Source organism: Lontra canadensis, unplaced genomic scaffold, assembly GCF_010015895.1.
Source record: "Lontra canadensis isolate GAN:19392208 unplaced genomic scaffold, GSC_riverotter_1.0 scaffold59, whole genome shotgun sequence".
NCBI classification, from domain to species: Eukaryota; Metazoa; Chordata; class Mammalia; order Carnivora; family Mustelidae; genus Lontra; species Lontra canadensis.
In genome coordinates, this window is record NW_022631053.1 from 7,485,549 (window position 1) to 7,506,146 (window position 20,598).

The 20,598-nt window shown below is 42.3% G+C and overlaps 1 long non-coding RNA gene across 1 annotated transcript; it reads right to left on the reverse strand.

Moving 5' to 3' along the window:
• Window positions 1-273: 273 nt before the first annotated feature.
• LOC116879041 lies at window positions 274-8,389 on the reverse strand. Its single transcript, XR_004384949.1, has 3 exons — window positions 8,373-8,389; window positions 7,577-7,669; window positions 274-301 (listed from the first exon to the last, which is right to left on the reverse strand). It is a non-coding gene; the product is annotated as an uncharacterized LOC116879041 (long non-coding RNA).
• Between the last annotated feature and the right edge of the window lie 12,209 nt (window positions 8,390-20,598).

The following is a 20,598-nucleotide window of genomic DNA, read 5'->3' on the forward strand; positions in this document are numbered from 1 at the left end:
GCCCAATGATGGAAACATTGCCTTAGGAGTTTCATACCACTAGAGAAGCACAAACAGCTGGGGAAAAATATCCCATGACAGGACTTTTGCAGGCATCAATGGGGAGTTTGGACTAAATGACATGTAACATCTCTCCCAAGCCAGATTCTAAGATTCCTTTACTCTAAAACAAGTATTTAAAAGCAGCAGAGGGGCGCCTGGGTGGCTCAATCGGTTAAGCATCTGACTCTTGATCTCAGCTCAGGTCTGGATCTCAGGGTCTTGAGCCCCACATTGGGCTCCACGCTGGGCCTGGAGCCTACTAAAAAAAAAAAAGGCAGCAGAACATGAAGGCACATCTGATATCCTAACTCCATTCAATCACCCTGATTAATGGAAATCCTTTATTAATCATAGCATAGCATAGACAGAAAGCTAGCCAGCAATGAAACCAGACAGGGTTCGAATATTGGCTTTACTACTTGCTGACTGAGTAGATGTGGATTAATTCTCTAGGAGCCTCAGTTTCCTATAAAATGGGGATAAAACATGAACCTTGCAGGTAGTGTACACAAGGCATTTAGTTCCAAAGAGATTCTCAATCCACAGGTGATGTTGTCAGTGTTACCATAGAGAAAGTCTGAAAACGACACTCCAGTTCCAATAATGCAATACTGATTTAGCACAACTGGATAAACTTTACTGCCTTAAATTAAAAAAAAAAAAAAACAAGGACAACAACAAAAAACACTGACCAAATCAAGTAAAGGTACAAAAGAATTAAAATAATAAGCTCATCTTTAAGGAACTGTACCAAACTTCTTTCTTCACAAGTGTAGAATCCTTCTAACATTTGCATCTTTCAAAATTGCTTAAACACCTGTTTGTTTAAATCCTACAGAGCAGAGTGTAAAATGATATCCTTCAGCTAGAAATAAATACAGCTCAACCAGTGGTGTTCAGAACCATGAGGGGTGGGTGGGCTGAGAAACAACAAAATGGTCTGAGGGCAGCTTTTTTTCCCCACTCATTTCAGTCTCAACTGAGGGGAAGCCTGATTTCTCAGCAGGAGATACACTGTTTTACTTTCTGTAAATATTCTTTTTTTTTTTTTTAAATGAAGTTCCTGGTGAAGAAATGTTTAAGAAAATCAAAATGTTGGTTTTTTTTTTTAAAGTTTAATTTTGCTTTTGTTTCCCTTGCCAAAGGAGACATATCTAGAATAATAATATGATCCACTAATTCCACTACTGGGTATTTATCCAAAGAAAATGAAAACACTAATTTTAAAACATGTATGTACCCCTATTTTTATTACAGCTTTATCTACAATAGCCAAGGTATGGAAGCAACCCACGTGTCCATCAATAGATAATGGATAAAGAAGATGTGATCTATATATACAATGTGGTCTATATATATATAATGGAATATTACTCAGCCATAAAAAAGAATGAAATCTTGCCGTTTGCAACAACACAGATGGATCTAGAGAGTATAATATTAAGTGAAATCAGTCAGAGACAGATAAATGTCCTATGATTTCACCAATATGTGGAATTTAAGAAACAAAACAAGCAAAGAAAAAAAGAGACAGGGGCACCTGGGTGGCTCAGTGGGTTAAAGCCTCTGCCTTCAGCTCAGGTCATAATCTCAGGATCTTGGGATCAAGCCCTGCACATCGGGCTCCCTGCTTAGCAGGGAGCCAGCCTGCTTTCCCCTCTTTCTCTGCCTGCCTCTCTGCCTACTTGTGATCTCTGTCTGTCAAATAAATAAATAAAATCTTAAAAAAAAAAAGAGAGACTAACAAAAAGACCCATTAATACAGAGAACAAACTGATGGCTACCAGAGGGGAGGGGGGGGATCAAGGAAATAGTGAAGGGGATTAAGAGTACACTTATCGTGATGAGCACTAATGTATAGAATTAAATATTTATGTTGTATATCTAAACTAATATAATATAAAACTCTGTTGATTATGCTTGAATAAAAAATTTTAATAATTTTTTTCAATTAAAAATTTGAAATGTTGCTGCTTTTCTTTCAGTGAGATAAGAAAAAGAGAAGGTGTGAGCATAATTTTTATTATTTGTGTTTACAGAACTCTGGTTTAAAGTATCCATCTTGGTAATGCAATGTGTAAATACAGAGCTTTCCTAAGATTTCTAGGTTAACTGCAAGTATACAGAGCTGCATGGTATAATGGGAGGGCCTGTGGCATCTACCTTAAAGAGACCTGGGTTCTGGCTGATCTTGATTTGAGAGTCATCTCCTTTTGAAACATAAATAAATCACATCACTCTTCTACTTGAAACCCTAAGCGTCCAGACTGTTACCATGCCCACCAGACCCTGTGTGATGTGAATCTTCCCTTGCTACTGTCAGGTCACATTCCCTGTCACTCTTCCTTCCCTCTATCAATTTCAGCTACATTGACCTTTGAGTGCGAATTCACTTCAGGGCCTTTGCACTTGCTTCCCTCTGCCTGCAATTCTCCTTCCATATGGAAGGTATCCATATGGTATCCACACGGTTCATTCCCTCACCTCATTCAGGACTCTGCTTGAATGTCATCTCCATTGAACATTCTATCTAAAAGAGCACTTTCCTTCATTATTCTTTATCCCTTACCTTGCTTAATTATGTTTTCTGAATACTTACCATTATCTGACCTACTATATATTTATTTGTGTAATTTTTACCAAATGTTCCCTTCCCATTAGAATAAACATCCACGAAAGCAATGACCACATCTGTTTTGCTCACTGCTGTAACTCAACAAGTAGAACAGTACCTAGCACATGATGGACACACAATAAATATTCCCTGAATGAATGAACTAAAGAATGACCTTGGAAAAGACACATAATCCCACTTGTGTTCTAATCTGTATATTTTTTAAGAAAATCTTTTACTTCTTCTCCCGCTATAACATTCTATGATTCTCAGTTTCCTAAGCCAATGTTCTCAATCATTATATTAGGAAAAGGAAAGAGAAAGTTCCTAGCATAGACTGGGTGGTTTCTAAACAACAGAAATTACTTCTCAGAGTTCTGGAAGCTGGGAAGTCTGAGATCAACGCACCAGCAGATGCTGTGTCCAGTGACGTCCCCCTCCCAGTTCAGAGATGACATATTTCTGCTGTAACTCACATGACAGAGAGGGTGAGGAAGCTCTCCAGGGCCTCTCTTATAAGGGCTTTAACCCCATTCATGAGGGCTCTGTTTTCATGACCTATTCACCTCCCGAGACCCCGCCTCCTAATGCCACAACACGGGGGAAGGGGAAGGGATTTTAACATACCAATTTTGAGGGGACACAGCATTCAGTCTCGACAAAATAGGGCAAGAGGCAGCTCATTCCTTTAATGTCACAGAAAGAATTCAGGACTTGTTTACTTGAAATACGGGATAATGCAAAACCTCCTATCTGCAGCCAGCCAGCCCAAAAGAGGGTTCTCAAAACATTAGACCAGTCAGATTATCCTCACTTGCAAAACGTGCTTTACACTGGGTCACCGTTGTCATCATGTGCCCTCAATTACAACACACCCTTATTTCCCTGATATGTTGAAGAACTTTAAACACTGGCCTCCCACAAATGGTTAGGGGTACATCCACCCCTATTTCAGAGATGACAAACCAAGGAGCAGCTAGAATAAAAAAATCTGACCACAAATATTTTCTCTCTCGTGTACAAAACTGTAATTCTAGGGCCTGGAGCATAGCAGAACATAAAGTATTTATTGTGCAGTGGTGGAGTGAGGGTTGAAAGCATGTGATTCTGGGTTAAAAGCTGGTTCTTTCTTTTTTCACTCTGCCCTATGGCCTCTCAGGAGGCATTTGGTCAGGAAGGTCAGAGGCAATTTGCGTGAAGCAGGACGGACCCAGGCTTCTGAAGTCTCCTTCATCGATCGCCTCTAGGACTCATTCGGAGCCAGAAAATGTTTATCTGCTTGGAATTGTGAAATGGTAGAGCACTGTTTAAAAAAACAACAACAACAAACAAGACAAAACACATCAGGTTGAGTGCTCAGGAATTCGAGTTTCAAATCCTGCCTCTGACTCTTACCACACAGCACTTAGGCTCCTGAAAGGTCAGTTTGCTTATCTACGCAGGGTGTGATGGGCCTCTTTCTCAGAGGCTTCCTGAGAGCCCGGGGCGGGGTGGGGCCGGGGACGACATACTACCTGGCACTTAGTAGGCCTGCAACTATCGCGTTCATTAGAAAATGCCAACAAAGAGGCCTGATCTCTGTGGATCTCACGGTGCATCTGCGGGGCCGGCGGTGCTCACTCAGGAGGCGAGTTACCGCTAGAGGACACTGAGCTAGCAGGAAAACTGGAGAAAGAACTGGAGGATGCCTGCCTGAGCCCGTGGCCTCTCCCTGCTGGCTGAGTCATTGAACTGCATGTGTGATCATGACACGGGCCTGTGAGAGGCTTCCAGGGAACAGCTGTCCTCTGAAGATCTTGAGGCAGACTGAGGCTGCAAGGAAAGAATTTTATTTCAATGCTGTGATTAGCGTATCCTGTCATCCTTGCACCAGGCACAGACAGACAACAATCTCCCCCTGGAGTTCCTAACAACGCTGGGTTCTAGGCTTGAATCACAATGATCCGAGATCTCAGTGTTTTTACTAATCCACTGAGATGGAAACTGCCAGCAGCCTCACTGTGTACGTTTAGCAGGAAAGCAAGTTTTATTTGCCTTGCTTATATAAAGGATATTTACTTTTATTATTTTTTGTGAGATTTATTTATTTGAGAGAGAGAAAGAGAGAGATAGAGCGTGGGGGGAGGGAAGGGGCAGAGAGAATCCCAGTCAGACTCTGAGAGCCTGAAAGGACATAAACTGAGCTGAAACCAACAGTCAGCCATTCAACTGACTGTGCCACCCAGGCACCCCAAAGATATTGGTATATGCCTGTGTCATATACAGCCTTGCCCCTTGTTCCTTTCCTGACCCTTGTCTAAAGGAATGTGAAATCTCTTAGAGATATCCGGGCAGACATTACCAGGAAAGGAAGTCAGAAATGAGAACCTGAGGTCATCCCCTGTGTATATCCTTAATACAAGACACAAGTATTTACTCTCCATACTGAATACTATTTCTAGAATTAATTCTAATTTTAGAATTCTAAATTCTAAATTCTAATTCTAATTCTAGAATTTTCTGTTTTAGATTGCAAAATCCTTAACAGCAAAGATAGAATTCCATAATCTAACACTTAATTCAATAAGGCCCCATTTCTAAAGGCTGGTCTCAATGGACATCAGCATGACCATATAATGTATGACACAAACGGGCATTTTTGAGAGTGAGAAGAGGTATTAATATGACAGACAACAGATGTAAACTGATGAGTCTGTGATCACTCTGCTTAATTGTGCTTAGAAACCACCCCACTAAAATATTTACTCTCATAACATTTTACCTATAAAAAAATCTCTCCTTAGAAACTGACTTTAGTTAAAAAAATTATTTGTGCTTTTTCTATACAAACAGGACTGGCTTGGTTTCCAGGACAAGTTGGTATCTGCCTCCTTAGAGATGGGTGGAGTGTGTGTCTCTCTCTCCCTCACTGCCTCCCTTGTCTGGGAACCCCGTGAGCCATTTATTCAAGCAGAGCCTCTCTGGTGACTACATTCTTCTAGACTTCCTCCTCTGAGCTCCCAGGCAGGCTCTACACCACTACCCTTCTCTCTGTAATTGCTTTAAAATCGTTCTACGCAACACCTGCAATCCATTTTCGCAAGAATGAAAAAGACCTATCAATTATTCAATTAATGGCCCCTAAAAAGTAAAATTTGGCTTCTTTAATAGGAATGCAGAAGTAGAGACAGAGATAGCATGTTGACTTGGTAGATCTGGCAGCTGGAGACAAGAAGCAGATGCCCTGGGTTGTGAATGTATGTCAAGTTACCAAGTGCACACCTCCACTCGGCTAATTTCCTATGAACAATAGAGTGGGTAGGTTTGCTGGAAAGTCCTACTGAGAGGAAGTGAGCATTATGAGCGCGCTTGAATGTTACACATTAACGGTCACGCTAAATGAGGAAGTAGAAAGGAAGTAATGGAGAAAGAGAAGACCAACGGCAAGGGCCACACTTCATTGTTCTCTTTACCTCGCCTGGACATGACTCCAAAAAATCAGAATGTTTTTATCAAAAAAAAAAATCTTATTCTTCAAACTCCTCCCTGATTACTTCAAGTGGGAGGTGATCTAGACATGTAGCAGAAAAGTGAGAAATAAAAAATAAAACCTTTCTGGATTGAAAAAATAAAGCATTTTAAAGTTTTCTTGGCAGTAGAGTAGTGCAGCAGAAGCATGCTAGGCCCATAAAGTTTTCTTGGCTATGTCTTTTCTTTTTCGAACAAGGGGCATTTCTACTTTTGTTCTCACTCTCCCATTTGTCCAAAATAGAAGGTTCTAACAAGACAACAACTTAAAAAAAAAAAAAAAATTCTTCCAGGGTCAGGAGCTTGGAGACAAAAAGAGCTTCAATGAAGTGGTAGCTGGGTTGTGAGCAGCTCACAACCAGCATTCCAAAAGGAGTCCGACAGTCTGCAAGGCCTTTTTAAAAACAGCTCCAGATTTCCCTTAACAGCCAACCCCAATCACCCATGAACATATTCATTACATGATTTCATCAGTTATTCCAATAACAGGTTCTGCATATCATTGCTTTAAAAAAAAAAATACCTAACAATCAGGTTGGTGGGAACATCACTGTGACTTCTACACACACTTGGTCTCTCTTTCCCTCCCCTACCCTTCACTGCCTGCCCTGAAGCACAAAATGTTCAGTGAGCAGGACCTGTCATTATTTCTCTAGGGACCCTGAACACTGGACTTCTGTTTATAAGTTCAGTACCCAAACACTTCCCCAGAACACTCAACCCACAGTTAAACCCTATTAGTTAATTTGGTCTCCATGAATACACCATACACGGGTTCTGGTAAAAACAAAGTTAAAGAAAAAATAAAAGATTTGCAAATGTTTTCTCTCATAAATAAAAAGGTGTCACCCAAAAGAACCTCTTGTTGAGAGGCAGAGAGGTGGTTAAGAAAAAAATAAAATAAAACCTTCTGAAGACTAAAATACAATTTTGCATCCAAGCAGGGTGGAAGGTTTGATGCCAGTGCACAGAGGCATTATAATTATAAATTAGCTGATTTCTCCTGGGTCCTGCGGGGCACGAAGAACATTCGGCCATTTTGTGTCAATTTACCTGGAGTCATTACTCAGGAAACAGGCTTATGTTCCTCACTTAACACGTTCTTTTTGGAGCACTGGGAGTGGTTCACTAAAAGAGCCTTTTGTGAAGCATGAAACTTTTGCTAGTCGTGTGAATTTCACCCCACTAATTGCGAAATTCCTTTCGGAGTGTATAGGATTTCCTCAAAGTGAAATACCCTCATTCAGTGGTTTGATACAAAGGACATACCACGTTAAATTTCCCGTAAAATCTAATAAATCAAGGAGGGAAGTAATATCCAGGACTGAGTCTTTGCCTCCTTATGAGGTGAGAGGAAAATTGCTCGGGGGCTTTTATAGTGTGGTTAACCTTGACTCACCAATGTCATTTTACCTTGCAGTACTCATGTCCAAAAGAATGGCTGGCATCAGAAAGGATGAACACCCACCATTTGCATCAACATGGATGGAACTGGAGGGGATGATGCTGAGTGAAATAAGTCAAGTTTCACTCACACGTAAAACATAAGGAATAGCGCAGAGGACCACAGGGAAGGGAAGGAAAACAGGAAGAAACAGAGAGGGAGACAAACCATAAGAGACTCTGGACTCCAGGAAATAAACTGAGGGTTACAAAAGGTTGGGAGGTGGGGGATGGGGTAACCAGGTGATGGGTATTAAGCAGGACCCGTGTGATGATAAGCACTGGGTATTATGCACAACTAATGAATAGTTGAACACTACCACAAAAACTAATGATGTACTATATAGTGGCTAACTGAACACAAAAAAAAAGAGAGAGAGAGAGAAAGAGAATGTTGAAAGTATAGCTAGGTTCACTTTATGCTATTAAATAAGCTGTGATATTTAAAATTAATTCTTTTTAATTTTAAAATCATACTTACCATGTTGATAAAACAAACCTGAAATTTTACAAAAGGTCTTTATGTCAAGCCCTCCTCAAAGCATGAGAGACTATGGACTCTGAGAAACAAACTGAGGGTTTGGGAGGGTAGGGGGTGAGGGGTTAGGTGAGGCTGGTGGTGGGTATTATGGAGGGCACGTATTATATGGAGCACTGGGTGTGGTGCATAAACAATGAATCCTGGAACACTGAAAAAATAAAATTAAATTTAAAAAAATTTAAACCCTTCTATGGAAATGTCTGTATGATTGGGTTGTTTCCTTACTGGTAGGTCAGCTGAGGGCTGCGTATTCTGACTGGAGCATCTGAGCATGTTGGAAGGACAAAGAGGGTATGGAGGTAATTCTGATCTAGGACTGATGGAAGAACCCCAACCATTCAGCCCCTATAGAATTTCCCTTTAATGACAATCCCACTTGATCGCATTTTTCTGTCTATAGCCAGTTTTCTGTTTATTCCATTCTGCTTAGTGTAAGTAACTGTTAATGGCCCTAATGGTGTCTCTGGCTATAAAGAGATAGTAAGTATAACTGGCCGGCACTTAACAGCCATGCTTATCTGCTAAAGGATAGTGTTTGTAAATATGGGTCAATATATAAATGACATTTTATGACTGTTTTGCCTCAAAAGCGGGTTCTTCCTCCCCATCTTCAAAAAAAATTAAAACTTTCTAGAAAAACCTTTCCCCTGTATCCAATACTGCACACCCTTCCTCTGAAAAGGAAAACAATTCAAATATGACAACTTCCCAAATTTGTTGGTGAAGCTCTGTTTTTGCTTAAAGAGAAAAGAAATATGTGAACGTTTCTGATTGTCTCCAGTATAGAATTTCCCTTTAAGCCCCAAGACAATATATGTGTTGGCTTACATGGCATCGGCTTTCCCGAGGGAGAACATATTCCAGTTCTGATGAAAATATTAGCTTTCCCTGATAAGAACTGGGAGAGCCATAAAACAATCTCTTTGTCTGGAGCCAGTGCCCTTCACCCAAGCATATTATTATTGTAGTAATCCATTTCATTAAAAAAAAAAAAAAACCTTTGATCAAAATTAATTTAGGGTATCTCATATTTTGGAGCCTCTACTGCTTGGTTTCATTCTTTTCAAGTCCATATTTGACCCAGAGTTCTAGGAGATTAAGATACCTGAATGAAAACACATCCTTGCTGATTTTGCAAGTTTTCCAGCTATGTAGACCTAGAAACTAGTCTCATAGAATTAAAAGGATTCTTAAAGTTTATCTAGTCTCATGGAGAAACTGAGGCCAAGAAAGGTCAAACATCTCTCCAAAGGGCATGACTAAGTGATGCCAAGAACCAATCTCTCCTGCCTGCTTGTCCAGGATTCTTCCTATTTACTCCATATCACTATTATTTAGGTCAGCCTTCAATTTATGAAGCATGGTAATATGCACCCACTCTTTATTTTCACAAGTATCCTAACATTCAACAAACTTACATAAAATGTATTTAATAACTAACTAGCATTTAGGGAACTATCATCTTACAAAAAATTACTATTTGGTAAATCAAACCATCTAGTTTTCTGATATATTATATCCCTTCCATCAAAGCTCTAAATCTAGAAGAAATTCAAGCACGAAGCCGGAAAAATAAATTAGCAGGGTGGGCCCCCACTAAATATGGCAGGCCTCAAGGCAACCGTTCCAAGGGGTGGTTAAGAGAACAGCCAATCAGGAGTGTCCACTGAGAGGTGAAGAAGAGAGGCATGAATGGGGCAGAGGTGGATACTCAGAGCCAGAGACCCAGCCCTGTGCTCAGGTTAACTGCCCAGCCTGCACACAGCTAACAACCTTCAAAACAGCTCTGCCAAAAGCTAGCAACAAACAAAATAATGCCCAAGAACATTTTTGTTTTGACTGTATTCAAATTACCAGAAATTTTCTGAACAACGTCCCCCCTCTAGCCCCTACCTTCAGACATTATATAATTCACACTTACATAACCACCCCGTGACATTTCAATAGCCCTTTCATATTTCACCAAAACCTATTTTTCCCATTTTTTAACGTGAATTATGAAAGCATCTTAAGGCACATGACTCAAATGTTGAAAGTCATATCATAAACCAAGCCAACTCCCACTACCCTTTGCACCCATGGACACACGCACACGCACGAGCGCACACACACACACACACACACACATCATTCCGTAAAATATGTGGAATTTTACACACAACTGCAAAACAAAAAACAATGAGGAAAAAAACCAGGGAGGGCAGTTTGTGTCCACCGAATGTAGACTCACTCACGTAGATCAGAGGGTGAATTGATCACCAGGGTTTACAGAGCGTCAACCGGGGCCAAGGTATCGCTGTTATAGCGGTATTCCTCAGGGCACTTGAGTTCTCTTTCTTAAAACAGACTTACCCACTGACCATTAAACCTAAATACCATACCGGGGGTTCCTTTAGAGGAGAAAAAAAAAAAAAAAGCCAATTACCAGATGTTCAAGGGAATCCCTCAGTTACCCTGGAAAACACAGTCCTGAACCATACCACAAGGTTTCTAATACCTGTTCATCTCAAATTCTGGATTTTAAGTGCCCCTACTGTGTGTCCTTAATACTCCCTGCTTTTCCTGTGACAGAACTTGTCCCACTGTGTTTTAATTGCCTATGTCTGAAATGCCCATTAGACCATAAGCTCCATGAGGGCAGGAAACATGTTGTCTCATTCACCATTGTATCTCTAGAACTATCATTGACATTTCAACAAGTACATGAAATCATCCAACAAATATTTGCTGAAAACCAACTATGTACCAAGCTCTCTCTGTTCTGTGTTATTAGAGATACAGTCTAAAAACAAACAAACAAACAAACAAAAAAATCAAGTTCCCAGATCTCATGGAGACAATATTGTAGTTAGATGTCCTTCAATCGCCTATCTCAGATTCCGTTCACCCCGTCAGCACATCCTCTCCCTGTTTCTGTGTGTTGGCTCCCAGCTCCCAATTGCATCCATTTCCAAGAGAACTGTCCTCAACTGAGGGGCACTGCCTCAGCCAGGAAGTCACAAGTCCTCTCCCTTGTCCACAGCTAATGACTAACTTATGGGGCACAAAAGGCCAGGCCCTTGTCTCCTAGTACAATTCATGTACCAAGAACTCTCCCAAGATTAGACTTTGCCTGACACCATCCCCTTGCCTGACTGCTTCCCCTTGGGCTCTCCTGCTTCCCTCGGTCCCTTGCAGATCTTTCCTGATCAGCATTCCCTCAGTGTGCATTTGAATCCTACCCCTGTCTCTGCTTCTAGGAAACCCAACCTAACACAAGAAGGGAAGAGAGTAATAAGCAAGTACACGGGTAAGCATATACCACATCAGATGGTGATCACTGTTTTGGAGACTAATGCAGCAAGGGAAAGATGGAGGGGTAAACTGGGAGAGATGAGTCCCATTTCAGATAAAACCAGGTAGTGAGAGCCTTCTCTAATAAGATGACATTGGCAGAGACCTACAGGAAGTGAAGACGTGAGAAGCGTGAAAGTCTGGGCATCAATGTTCCAGGCAGAGGGAACCACACGGTGAGGAACTAGTGTGCTTGTCACGGTTGAAGAGCTAAAAGGAGGCTGGAATAAAGCAGCCAGGAGGAAGGTGGGAGGAGTGTGGCCATAAGCAGATGGTTGGATATCGGCATTATTAAAGAGGCCTATAACAGGGCCTCCTTGTTCCCATTGCAAAGTCATGGAAGTACCAGAACATTGAAATAAGAGCAAGACCTGAATAGGATCAAAGTCACCTGGTAAGACTGAGTCTGTTGTTGAAATGGTATGGATGAGAAAATGTATATATCAACTTTATGAAAATACGGTGAAAGTTCAAGATTCCAGATATCCTAGTAAAAATGAGCAAATAAAGAGTAGGGTTCTTGATTCCATATTTTTTCAAGGTTTTTTTTTTTTTTCCCTCTTCTTTAATGCATACCCTCCTTCCACCTATATTCTGTCCATTCTAATCTGGGCTGTGACTTCCTCTTCTCAGTTCTGAATTATTATACTACTATTTTTTCACTATTTTGGTGATATTAATATAAATTCTGACCAGCCATATTTATGAGGAGGAACTGAACCATACTCTTTTGTCTCTTCTCCTTCCTTCCCTTCTCTTCCTTCTTCTGCTTTTTCTCTTCTTTTCCATATTCTCTCCTTCTCTTGCCCTTGGGAAATAATTGCTTTAGTAAACAAACATGCGCTGATGGCATATTTACTCAAGGACTGTCCTTCCCTCTGTCGCTTGATGCCAATCAGGACAATAACTACAACTCAACACAAACTATTATTAACAAGAAGCAAACTAGAAACTACACAGTAATACTACCCCCCGCAAAAAAAAAAAAAAAAAAAAAAAAGTATATTAGTACAGCCTGGGGTTACTTTGCTTATCATCCTTCCACCATATGGACAAATATCTTTTCTGCCTCTTTGTGGATAATAGGACTCACATGAAGAGTCATTCCCCAGCATAGGCATCGTACTTCTAACAGTGTCTAAAAAGTAAGATGTTTTCTGCCGGCTGGACACTGTGCTAATCAATTTACATGTATCATCTCACTGAAATTCTACAACAACCCCATGAAGTGGTTATTGTCATTACCCCCACTGTACCCATGAAAAATGAGGCATTGAAGTAATGTAACTTCTCCAGGGTCACTCAACCAGTCCTTGGCATATCTGGGAATGCAGCCAAGGTTGAATGAGTCCAGAACAGGAGTTCTTGAATCCACACTACACTGCCCGCAACCCACCCACCACCATCTCATTACATCAAGTCACAATGTTTTGCTTCTATTTTCGTCTACCTCTACCTCTCCCCCTGTTCTGTGAGCTTCCTGAGAGTATGGAGTAAATTTTACTCATCTTTGATCATCAGGCATAATAATAGGGTCCCAATAAAATATACCTCTGTTTTCCCCACTTGAGTTCCAAACTAAATGATGGATAAGACAAAAGAATAAGGCAGACATAGATGAAAATACCAGCTTCATTACTGAGAAAGACCAGGCTGGAGGAGGACCCATGGGTTTCCTGGGTGCCAAACCCCCGAATTAGCCATGCTGATCCTCCCAGTCATGGGCAATACCAAGAAAACCAAAGGTTTCCACTCTAAAATGTAGCACTTGGAGGAGCAGACCATAATGTATGTAGAGAGAGAAAACGGGCCCATCCACACCTGGATGACAGCCTTTATCTCAATATTATCAAGTAGAGAACACCTAGAATGAGAAATGGCAGTCTTTCCACAGGAAAATAGGAAGCCCAGACTGAGGTGGTTCCAAATGCCTCCCCTAACCTCAGTACTTGGAACTCAGTGTTCTTGAATTCTTTAGACAGGAGGGTTGTACTGAGGATAAAGAACAACTTCATAATACGCTGTGCAATATGACACGTAATTAATCAGTACTAGGAAAGCAGAGAGTCCAAATCCAGAGCAGATTTGGGGAGAGAACTCAGGTTTCTTAATTCCTCTATCAAGTGTATAGTCCACTGGTTCACAGACAGGTGCCCCGCTTTTAAGCTCAGGTTTTTACTGAGAGTTGCATTGGGCTGGATGGAAGTCAGGACATCCTGGCACGTCTTCTGGGTTCTGGGGGTGGGGTACACACAGAAGTCCAGCAAGTCTGGGACCATCACTGAGAACGGGAGCCCCATGAGAACCAGAACATGGCTGGCTAGGAGGTAAGCACTCATGTGACACTGTGTGGTGAGGTGGCAGTGGCACAGCCCAGAGCTTTCAGGGAAGGAAAGGAGGCAAAGAGCAAAACAAGAGTGGAGAGTCACACTGGCTACCCAGGAAGCTTCCCTTTCCCACTGGAAGACATTAGTCGTGCCCAAGACCTCCTGAGCAGCGGGATGTTTATAGAATCATCGAATCTGCTCTGTACCATCCCTTCCATCCCCTTTCCTTAAGCATCTCATCGAATTCATATGTGTCAATATTTTTACTTTGGGCAGGGGAGAGCTGTTGAAACCAGAACCTATAAGTCAGCCAGCCAAAGCAAAATAGCAGAGCCATGCACAGAATTTGAGTCTTCTTGGACAGTCTATACTCAAAGAAAATAATCTTTTGCTTAAATTGTCAAAATTGGCTCTTCTAGCTCTAAATATATTAAATTTTGACCTTCCAAATTGCTCTGGCTCTGTTGACCCAGGGGAGTTGTTCTCTGCTGCCAAGTAAGAAATGGGAAATAAACACAATCTGGAGAATGAAAAGTTGGCATCCTCCCACCAGGAACCCAAGTGTCATGGCCTAACCCTTACCACTAGATTTTGTGCAGAGATCTGGGTGAAAGAACCAGCCAAACTATTTTATCAATTAGCTATTTACTTCTTTGGACATTACTTTAGAGATTTTTATCCTATCCAAATAACACCAAAAGTAACCATGTAATCAGAATCAAATTCAATGCCAACAACCCCTCCCCCCCACACACATACATACCTCTCATACATTTATCACCCTAACAGTCTAAGCCTGTGCTCCCCAGCATGGTGGTAAAGAGTTTCTGTAAACAGTTGCATCCTGGTCTTATTCTGGTCTGCTTTGCACAGATAAAATCAGTGGCCAAAGAACCAGAGATTTCACTGGTGGCCCCCGCTCTATCACAAATAACCCAGTGAGGATCAGGGAAAACCAGCCCAAGGATGACTCAGTAAAATCCATTGTCTATGGGAGAGACATCAGAATAGGTCCAAATGGCAGTAACATTTGTGTAGAAGGAGCATGGGTCTATAAAATGTTATCTCTGGCGCTAAGCTGTTCAAACAAAAAGATAAAATCTTGAAATAATGGTTAAATTGATGTAATCTGCTGTGAAAGGTTCCAACCCTGTCTGTGATATCATCCAAGGCCAAGTTAAATCAGGCGTGGTGGGAATGATGCTATCTCTGCCTGGTTCTATCTAGACAAACAAAACCACCTAAAAAAGCATTAGGGTCCAGGTCAGTTGTCGACCAGAGATAATCTCTAAAATCATGGAGGCGACAGCAAAGCTGTTTCTCTGCTCACCTTTCAGCAAGATAATAAATGTCAGAAGGTGGTGCTTATAGCCCCTGGGGTTAAATTTCACATACCTGATAAATTCAGGTAAATAAAGGTAACTGATAGCATTCTGATTTAGCTTTAAAGAAGGGAGATCAAATTATTTTCCCTGGACAAACTGCAGAACCCAGAAATTATTATTTTGAAGACACAAAGAAAGAACTGATATGAGGGAAAGTGCTAGGTAATCAAATAACAACCTCAGTGCTGGAAAATAATTTAACATTTTCACTTCACCAAACTCTCCATATTGGGTTTTTCTTGACTAAAGTGCATTTTGAAGTTACATAGTTATCAGAACGGCTCAACTGCCAAAATAGTTAATCTTGCATCCATTATCCAGATTAACTAGTGGTGTTGGTAAACTTTGGTTTACGGGTGATTTAAATTAGCTAACAATGGAGTGGAAATCAAAATCACAATGAAAACATGTCAGAGAGGGTTACCTATTTTCCTCAGGAATATTTACAGAAAATTATTTATCTTCTGAAATAAAAAGCCCATTTTTGAAATTAAAAAATTAAAATTTTATTTTAGAAACCTAGCACCTTAAAATGATACAAAATAATTTACTTAAAAAAATAACCTCCTTAAAGATTGACTTATTTATTTGAGAGAGAAAGAGAAGACATGCACATGAGTCGAGAGGAGGGGTAGAAGGAGGGAGAACCTTCAAAGAGACTCCCCCTTGAGCATGGAGCCCCACACAGAGCGCAATCTCATAACCCGTGAGATCATGACCTGAGCCAAAATCAAGAGTCAAATGCTTAACTGACTGAGCCACCTGGGTGCCCCAAAATGATACAAAATAATTTCTAAAGGCACTGTCAGTATTATTAAAAATAGTAAAATCATTAAAGGTAGTTAAAAAAAAAAAAAAACAGAAACACCAAAACTGGATGCTTATGCAGAAAATTAAATAAAGCTCAGAGGACACATTTAAGCTGTAAGGTAAAGCATAGGAGGAGCTAATGGGGAGACTCTGGTCTCTGGTACCTCCCTCATATCTTACTTCCTTCCATGAAGGACACTTAAAGCACCTCCTAATAGCGAATGTTAGACAAATTATAATACATTTTGTACTTGTTTGTTTTAAAAAGCAAATAGGCCAACACAGACAGAGACTTTATCACACAAATTGAGAAACGACCATGACCTGAGGTGGGAAGGCATGATTCATCACTTCTCGCCTTCTAGATGCTTCCCGGATCCATTTGTGCAGGACGCAAACTTCAACCCAAGAGTAAAATTTTAACCCCCTTTCTCGACACCATGTCCAACAACTAGGTGCTCTTCGTCCTCCTGGCTCCGCTTGAAATCGGCTTACAGGCTGAGATGTGCTGCTCACTGTCTTCTTGGTAATAGGGTGAAAAGAGCAAGGTTTTGGGAATTGACACTTATCCTGTGAACCATTTATGTAAACTGCCTCACACCTTTCAGGGCAACGGCCAGAAACAATCTTGGTGCTCACTTTTATGGGAAACAGAATTTCCTGAGTGTCCCCACTCACCAATGAGGGAGGCAAGCCTTCTCCTAAACTTTAGTTTGCACACCAAAGCTGTTTGTCACTTAAGCATGCTTACCGACCTTATTTCTGGAGAGCAACATCGATGATATTTTGGCTTTAGCCCTGACAACTCTGTACCCCGTGCCCCTTGACTAATATTATCCTCAAGGTGAGAGACCAGTGCCTCTCCTGTCCTCCATACAAGCTTCCCCAGTCCCAGCCCCACCTGCTGCCACCTCACCAACTCACTCCGAAAGATAGCAGAAACCTAGCTTTCCTTGGTTTCCTTTAACCCCAGCAGATGTGCGGCACTGGTAGTTTGAAAGGACCAAAGGTGCCTTCTCTAAGCTACCAACTGGCATGTCCATTCATTCCCAAACTCCAACTTTGGAATGATTTGAGGAGGGTACAAGAGAATGGAGGACACGGGGCCATCTTAAAGCCTGGCCATTTTGACAGCCTCTCTGTCCTTTCACATACAGGGCTTTCTGAGGTGTGACGCTCCCTCCCAGACGCCATGTCTGTGGGAGTTGCTAGCCAGACAGTGTGGGAACAAGAAGAGTTTCGAGACCAGCCTCAGTGTGGTTGTCCTGCAGTGACTTTGCACGGAGCCAAAGCATCGCCCTCCCTGACTCCAGAACAAATGGCCTATTCTCAGCCACACTTGAAACTCCAAGCTCTCCCTCCTTCCCTTCACAGCCCTCCAAATCTCCACGACCAGAGGAAACACTCCCTCTGCGTGGCCTCCATTACATTTCCTACTGCTTTTGGTATTTTAAATATTTAATTTGCATTATATCAATGTGTGATTGTTTAATATCCCTATTAAATGGTCAAAAAGAAAGAGCTTTTCCTTCCCTTTTTTCCTTTTATCTCCACAGTACCTACTGCTTTGCCCTGATCTGAGAGGAACTCAACAAGTATTTGTTATACCGAACAGAGACAATATACTAGGTTTGTCATCATCACTGGTGTGTTGCCAAGATTCATGTTTCTGTCCCTCTAAAATATTTGAAAGCCTCAAAAAGGGATATTCTAATAGAACCCAATGTAAAAATGATGAGTTAGGATTCAATTTGAGTTTTTATGCATTTTTTTTTTCCTAAAGGAAGGATTAGGTAGACCAAAAACCTAGCACTTAAGGACTTCCTTACGTAGGTCACCCCATGTAGGCAGAAATATGTAAGACAATAAGGTAATATTTAAATTAGTAATAACAACTGGCCATGGGAGAACCGAGGGATTTTCTTCTTCTGCCACTGAAAGTGCTGTCCCTTTAGAGGGTGATTGTGTGTGTACCGCACCATTCAAATCCTACCTGGCCCACCTCAAAAATTAGGCGTTGGATGGTATGGAGGCTGCTCACAACCCTGCAGTATTTTAAATCTCCCCCTCTTCCTCATCCTAAGAACTGCCCTGTCATTTTCATCAGGCTTTTGTTCCCGGGACTCCTACGGCCCAGCTCGACAGACAGGTGCAGCCAGCAAGCTCACCGAACAGCAGCAGCCAGGTCCTGGAAATTCAAGTTAAAGAATGACGCACAACCCCATCAGACCCAGGCTGCCTGCCACTGTCAGGATCACTGAGTTGCCAGGATAGTTCACTTTGCAGTCGTTACCCAGACTAACTAGGGACATTGCCGAACTTTGGCTTGTGACCTGTCAGTATGCTAGAAGAGGCAAAAACCAAAATTGCAGATGAAAAATGTCAGCGTTCCCTGTTTTCTTCAAAAACAAAGAGCGGTAGGCAGTTCCGCAAGTGATTCCAGTGAGGGCGATAGGGAAATGAGGGGCAGAATCATGTAAATCGGCTTCTGATGTCCTCGCCTCTCCCATCAGGACTCTCCACCCGCACTACCCCGGCCCAAGACAGAGGGTAATGGTGCCTCCATGTCTGCCCAGAGAGGACGTGTGGTGTGGTTAAAAGCACACTAGATCTGTGTTCCAATTCCTCTCCAGCACACTGACTGTATAAGGACATTGATACTTATTTTTTTCGCTAAGTAATACGTGAATATGAGCTCAACCCCAAACAACACAGAACAATATTAGGAAAAGAGTGAGTCCCACAGATCTCATGCTCTTCTCCAGAGACCTATGCCCAATGGAACTTTTCTCCCTTTAGAATGGGAGGGGGGAGGGGCAGAGGGAGAGAAAGAGAAAATCTTAAGCAGGCTCCATACCCAGCAGGAAGCCTGACGGGGGTTGCGGGGGATGAGGGGGGGACTTGGTCTCCTGACCCTGAGATCATGACCTGAGCCAAAATCAAAAGTCGGGGGCCTAACTGAATGAGCCACCCAGGTGCCCCTCCCAGGGGAGTTTTTGGTACATGTCCATGCAGTTCTTTTCCTGTGTGTGTGTGTATGTATATATATATATATATATATACATACACACATTTATATAACCATATATATATACACACATATATATGCCCCAAACTTATCACCTGTCAAATCATTTAGTAAATACTCCTCAGTGATTTCCTATAATTCCCCAACAGCATGCTTTAGCATTCCCTGTTTGTGGGAACTATATGTATTTCTAATATTTACATATTCCCTCCATAAGTTACTTAACCTCTGGGCTTCAGTTCAGGTCTCTTCTTTATCAGATGAGGCTATTATATGACACGACTCCCACGGGCTTACAGAATGTGTAAGAAAGAAGCCCCATGCAGAGCAGGGACTCACAGATTCCATCCTGGCAAGTGCTACCTGAAATCCTCATCCTTATTTGCTGTTTCTGTATGGTTTTCCGTCTTCAGCCCCACTGGCAAATATTTTCCTTGAAGGCGGGGTCTGTGTCTTCTCTCACCTGTGTCACCAGGGCCTAGACCAGAGCTGGCATATAGTATGAGCACGGTACTCGCTTGCTAGCTGGTTAGCTAGCTTCTCAGCCGTACTCATCAGTACTGGTCCGGCTCCAAACTGCAGGGATCACCAGGGGACGGGGGTTTGCTAGCCTGCTAACAGCGTGTGGGTGGTCAAGCCCGGGGTTGCCTGTTGGAAGAGAATATATGGCCAAAGGCAGAGGCAGATGGAGCAGGACAGGCAAACGTACTATGAGATGCCAAAGAGATGGGGGATGGGCGGGAAGGTGGTGTCAGAACATGGGGTGAAAGAGGATGCCTAACGCTGAGGTTCTGGCTGAGCTGGCGATTTTCCACCCCCTGTGTGGCAAAGGCCTAGGCCACAGACATAAGCAGGGTCACAATCGGAAGCACACTGCCAGGGAGCTCCCCCTCTCATCTTTGGGAGGTGGCACCTGGTCTGAGGTGACAGGAGAGCTGTGGGTGGGGGGAGTCTGGAATCTTGCATGAGGGAGCTGAAAGGGGTCCTAGCAATATCTAGTCGTACTAAAATGCCGGTTCCTGAGCCCCACCCACAGAAGTTCTGAATTCTGGTTCCGTAGGCCTAGAGATGTTGTCCAATCTCTTGGATTTACAGATGAGGAGAAGATCCAAAGAGTGCGCACACACTTGGAGTTGGCGGACCAGCATGCCTGGCATAGCGAGGGAATCCAGAGGGTTGCTCAGCGAGAGGGTCTGGGAGGCAGCAGGAAGTCAGGAATGCTGTGTCTCATTCACCCTCTCTGATGCAAGGCAGCCCAGCACCCAACAGGGCAAAGGTTCTCGAGTCTGGACCCAAACCGGCAGCATTAGAACACCCTGGGACTTCTTTAAAAAGCAAAGCCTTGGAACCCACCCCAGATTGACTGAATCATGAATTCTAAAAGAGGGATCCTGCAATCTGGCTTAACAGATCCTCCAGGTGATTCTCATGCCCAGTCAGTGTTGGAGAACCTTGCAACAGGGGGTGATCAGGTAACCACCTGTATGGCCTCTCAGAAAAGTTCAACTTGCTCCTGGATCTGGGTGTACCTAGAATTCTCAAAACTCACTGGCAACCTCACTGCCAAT